This window comes from Protopterus annectens, chromosome 1.part1 (assembly GCF_019279795.1).
Source record: "Protopterus annectens isolate FY-2018-M chromosome 1.part1, PAN1.0, whole genome shotgun sequence".
Classification (NCBI taxonomy): Eukaryota; Metazoa; Chordata; order Ceratodontiformes; family Protopteridae; genus Protopterus; species Protopterus annectens.
This window is the reverse complement of record NC_056726.1, coordinates 907,504,474-907,510,473: the sequence shown is the minus strand read 5'-3', so window position 1 is coordinate 907,510,473 and position 6,000 is coordinate 907,504,474.

Below are 6,000 nucleotides of genomic sequence, written 5' to 3'. Positions count from 1 at the left end.
TGAGGTGTGCCCCACTGGTGGACAATGTCTAAGAACACATCTCTGTGCAACATCCACTCATGATGCTGAGAGAATGATCTGCTGAAGGCATCCGCCTGATGGTTGTCCTGGGATGGAATGTACACCACCTGCAGTGTGATGTACTGAATGGCTAGCTCTTCCTGCACTGCAAGACTGCAGAGTAGGTAGGACCTGGTCCATTCCGTTTGTTGATGTACCACATCACAGTTGTATTGTCTGTGAAGATTTGGAGGGGACCTGCCTGCATTAGAGGAAGGAAGGTCTGTAGGGCTAGAAGGAGAGCAGTCATCTTCCTTACATTGATATGTTTTTTCTGTAGGAAGGATTCCCATTCTGCCTGCAACTTGAGGCCGTTCTTAGTGGCTCCCCACCCTAGATCTGAACCATCTGTGTGCATGCATTGCACTGGTTTGGTGGGGAGCAGAGGTAGGCCTGGATTATGGTTTACTTGTTGGATCCACCACCTCAACTCTGTCTTCAGGCAGGGTAGGAAGGGTACCTGAAAGTCCATGGGTGTTTGTGTTGTGATCGGACATTTTTCAGGTACCACTGAAACTTCCTCATGTGAAGCCTGGCTAGGGGTAGCATACAGACTGTAGCTGCCATGAGGCCTAGAAGACAAAGGAACTGCCAGGCCGAAATCTGGCTGACCAGGAGTAGTTTCACCTTCACGAAATTCCAGCATTGACAAAAACTCATTCTGCATTCTTAGCCAGAATAACTCCCACCTTGAAATCGTTCCCCATACCAAGCTACTAGGCATTATAATTGATGAAGACCTAAAATTTGACACCTACATGCTCTCCTCAATCAAGAAAACCTATCAAAAGATCGGTCTCCTCTGCAGGCACAACCACTAACTTAGCCCCTCAACCCGGCAAACTCTAGCATCCACCTTCCTTCTCCCTTCCTTTATATATGGTGCCCCCCTATTCACAAATCTCAGAGCCAGCCTCCGATCCAAACTTGAATCCTGTTACCACAAAATATGTAAACTTGCAACTAACGCAAAAAACTCATCACATCACTGCCACTCTCTGCACTTCCCTCAATTGGCTCGAACTACCAAACTACCTGAGATACCTCCAACTTACCACAGCCCACAACCTCATTTTCAAACCTACAAACTGTCCATCTCTGGCCACAGCCTTAAAACTCTACATTCCAAACCGCTCCCTCAGATCTGAGAACCAAAATCTCCTTCAAGTCTACAAACCCTCATGCCCACCTGGACAACTACTACTATCTTGCACCATAGCTAAACTATGGAATTCCCCCCTACGCAATCTCTCTAACCATAACAATTTCAGATCTCTCCTGTTCTCTCATCTGTTCTCCAAATGGGAATGCCATTGCCATGCTCCAACTTCATCAACCCAACCCCCTCTCAATAGTGCTATACTTGAGCTACATTGGAGCATCCTTTAACCTCTGTACTAAATACAGATGTAATACAATACCTATTACTGGTGTACTTATACTCTTCACATACCAAATTCCACTTCCTATGATGTAATTACCTCTGACACTTATACCCTTTATATACCAAATTCCACTTCCTATGATGTAATTATTCCTGCTACTTATACTCTTTATATACCAAACTCCACTTCCCTATTTAATTTCTTCTGCCACTTCTTGTATTCTTATCTTTACCCATTTCTCAACTTATACCTAACTTACTATTTCTCTATAACTACATGTTTAACATACAATACAATGCACACTAAGTTTGTTTTTAGTGCAACTAGTCCTGTAATGTTCAATGACTAGATCGCTTACAGTTCACTCTAAGTTTTGATTTTATTGCAACATGTCCTTACTATGTTCATTGACTATGTTTAACAGACTGTGTACTCCAAATCTGTTTTATGCAAAATATAAATATTGTACTTCTACTTTTTGGTGGAGCTTTTCTTCCCGGGCATCCACTGAAAATGAGCTCTTCTCAGCCCAGTGGACTTCCCTGATCACTAAACTGAAATAAATAAATAAATAAATAATAGTAGTTGACTAGGGCATAGATTTTGTCCTGAGGAAGGAAGACTGTTCTTATCCTGCAGCCCAAGAAGGTTTTGTCTTGGGCTGGTGCGAGGGAGGATTTTGTCAGGTTGAGGGTGAACCCCAAGTTCCGAAGCAGGGACATAGTGAACAGTAAGTGGTTCCTGAGAATAATTTCCTCTTCTGCTAGAATGAGGAGGTCATCCAGGTAGGAGTAAATTTGCATGGCTTTTGTTCTGTAGTAGGCTACTGCTGGGGCTAGACATTTTGTGAAAACCCTTGGTGCAGTAGATAAACCAAAGGGCAAGGCTGTAAACTGAAGGTATGAAGAGGGTCCAGCAAAAAGCAAAAACATTCTGTAGTTTGGATGAATGGATATGTGGAGCTATGCCTCCTTCAGATCCCAGGTCCAAAATGGCCATGAATGCCTTGGGTGGCAATAGTGGAAGAAGTGTTTGAAGGGATAACATTCTGAATGAAGGGACCTTCAGAAAGGGGGTTTAGTGAGGGCAAATCCAGGATGAGCCTCCAAGGGCGATCCTTTTTTGGTAATAGAAAGAGTCTGGAGTAGAACCCCCACCCTTCTTCGCCTGAGGGGACCCCTTCTATGGTCCCTTGTGTGAATAGATCTTGGATGATCTGGGGAATTAGATGTAGCTGGTTTTTGGGTGGGAAGGGGATGCCTAGTGGCAAGGGCTTCTACTGTCAGGTCATAAAGTACCCTTTTTCCACTATTGCTAATACCTAGCTGTCCAAGGTGACTTTTTTCCAGATGGGTAGACAGTGAGAGAGGTGGGAGGAGAGAGGAAGGTGACTTAGGCAGTCGTGCATTGTTGCTTTTGTCTGGAAAGGGCTGCTTGGGGCTAGATTGAGGAGGTGCTGCCCTTGGGGAGGGTGCTTAAATCCTTTCCTGTGCGTAGAGGAGGAAGAGGGAGATGGGGCTAGAGCCCTCATGACAAAGGTGGCCTTGGCAGGGTAGTTTCTGTAAAACTTGGGCATGGGTGAGACCAATAAATGTTTGAGGTCCTGAAGCTCTCTTGCTTTTCTCCTGGAGGCTGTTAAACAATTCAGCAGACTGTTTGCCAAACAGGAATTTGCTGTCCAGTGGTGCAGCTAAGATTTTGCTTTAAAGTCCTCAGGGAGGGGCTGAAGCCTGAGCCAGGAGTACCTGCGCAGCACAGAGGCTGAAGCTGCAGACCTAGCGGAAGCCTCGGTTGCATCATAGCTGCACTTTATACACTGTCTGGCAACCTATGATGCTAAAGACAGCTTAGTTGCTACCTGAGATTTGTTAGGAGAGTCAGGTGTGGAGAAAAGCAAGGAAGTTGCCTAAGAAACCAAGTCTAGGGCATATTTGACCATGTGGGTCTGATAATTGATTGCCCATGGAAGATGTATACATCTTTTTCCCCAGTCTGTCCATGACCTTACTGTCCTTGTCTGATGGCAGAAGAGAGGAGTAAGGTATTTGTCTGGATTTTGTCTGGAGCCACTGCAATGACTGCAGGATCTTCCATAGGTGGTTTAATTTGGTACTTGTGCTCATCAGGGACCTTATAAAACGATTCAGGTCTTTTGGTTGCTGGGGATGTGATTTGGGGGTCTTGGAGGCTGCTGCAAATGCATCCAGGTAAGCTGGAATCAAACGGGTAATAGCAGAGGGGGAGGGTGACTCTACCTGAAGTAATTCAAAGTACCTCTTTTGAACCTCAGTCATCTGTGTGGCATCCCGCTTGAAAAACTCCCTCATTTTGGAAATTGTTTCCCCAAAAGAAATATCTTCAGGTGGAGAGTCTCCCTCTAAAGAGTCCTCATCTGCGGAGTAGTAGTCAAGAGGGAAGGCTAACTGGGATGTGTTTAAGTCGGAGATTCATCTGAGGAGGAAGAAGAGGAGTCTTCCTCCTGACTTTGGGTGGGGGAAATGGAAAAAGCTGAGGCTGGCCTAGGGCTGAGAACAGGCAAAGTAGCAGCAGTAGAAGCTGTGGGCCTAAGAGCCATAAAGGGCTGAACCAAGGGCTATGAAAATGTTTGCCAGTCTGGTTGGTCTTCAGTGGGAGCAGACAGATCCTTAGTTTTCGGCTTCCTCTTAAGACGAGTAGTCTTAGTGGTAGTTTGAGGAGCGGTAGGCCACTTATCTGGCATCTGGCCTGCAGGACAAGATTCTGTTTCCAGAACCGTTAGCGGGCGTCCAACGAAGCCTGGTTCCCCCTCGATATCCCTGCCCTGAAAACCACAGTGAAAAACTTCTCTAAACCAAATTTCACACTCCTCAAAACTGAGGTGGAATCCTTCAAAGCCCCTGGGCCTGTGGAAAATACAGCCCAGACCGCAGAATCCTTTATAAACGCATTCTATGAACACCTTCAGGAATGCATGGATCATGCAATCCCAAATAAAACCAAGACCCAATCCTCCAAAGGCAGATGTCCTGTATGGACCCCAGCCATAAACAAACTATACAATAGAAGGAGGAAGCTACTACATGATAGAGCAAAATCCCCAAAAGGGAAGGCATGTCTGATCAGTATTAGCAAAAAACTACGGGCACTCATAAAATTGTCTAAGGCCACCTTCGAGAGAAAAATTGCACAGGACACTAAGGATAATCACAAGGCTTTCTTTAGTTATGTTAGGAACCTGGGTGGGAATTCCCAGATATGCTCAGAATTAGTCCAAAATGACAAAAAATACACCAAACCCACACAGACTTTGCCAACATCCTAGCTGACAGGTTCAGCGCAACCCCCCCCCCCACCAAAAGGGCAAATATCTATCCCAGCAAAGTGCTGCCCTCCTGACATCTCAGATGCTCAGGTAAGAGCTGCCCTCTCCAAAGCAAAAAACACAGCATCAATGGGACCAGACGGTGTCCCCGGCTGCGTCCTACATGAACTCCAAGAAGAGCTAAACCCAAACATAAAACTACTGTTCAATCTCAGCCTTACTACAGGATATGTACCCAAAGAGTGGCTTACAGCAACAGTGGTCCCTCTCCACAAATGTGGTGCCTCAACGGATCCTGGAAACTATCGCCCCATAAGCCTGACTAGCTTGGTCTGCAAAGCTATGGAAAGGATCATCATGGACCTCATAAATAAAGATATCGGGGACCTACAGACACTGGATCCTACCCAGTTCGGCTTTAAGGGCAGATCCTGCCTCTTAAACCTGGTTGATTTCTTTGAAACAGTCACCAAGGCCATTGACGAGAGGAAGGTGGTCCACACAGCCTACCTGGACCTCGCAAAAGCCTTTGATACAATATCCCACTCGGGCATTATAGATAAGTTCACCAGCTTAAATATAAACCCCTATGTCACTAGATGGGTTGCAAACTGGCTTAAGGACAGAACCCACATGGTTAGAATTGATGGAGCTATGTCAGACTCCAAACCAGTTACAAGTGGTGTCCCACAAGGCTCAGTCCTGGGACCTCTCTTGTTCGGTATATATTTCTCGGAGGTACAGGCCAACACGGAAGGACTGTGGCTGACCAAGTTCGCAGATGACTGCAAACTGGGCACCATAATCGACTCTCCAGCCGACACAAGCATCCTCCAAAAGGGCCTCATAGAAACAGACAACTGGTGCCAGAGCCATGGCCTCAAGCTAAACGCCAAAAGTGTATAGTCATTCCCTTTGGCAAAAACAAAGTGACCACAAATTACCACATAGGTGGTAATCCATTAAGTACAGAAGAAGTAATTAGGGACCTGGGGACCCAAGTTGATAGCAATCTCTCATTTGACAACCACGTGGCCAAAGTGGTTAGAAAAACATTTTATATAGCCCACCTAATCATGAAGGGATTCACATCTAGATCAGGGAGGTCATCGTGCCTCTTTACTCATCCCTCATCAGGCCCATAATTGAGTACAATGCCCCTTTTGGGATGTACCTTACCAGACACCTGCAGCAACTGGAAAGACCCCAAAAGTACCTCACCAAGAGGATCAAAGGGCTCAAACAGATGCCATA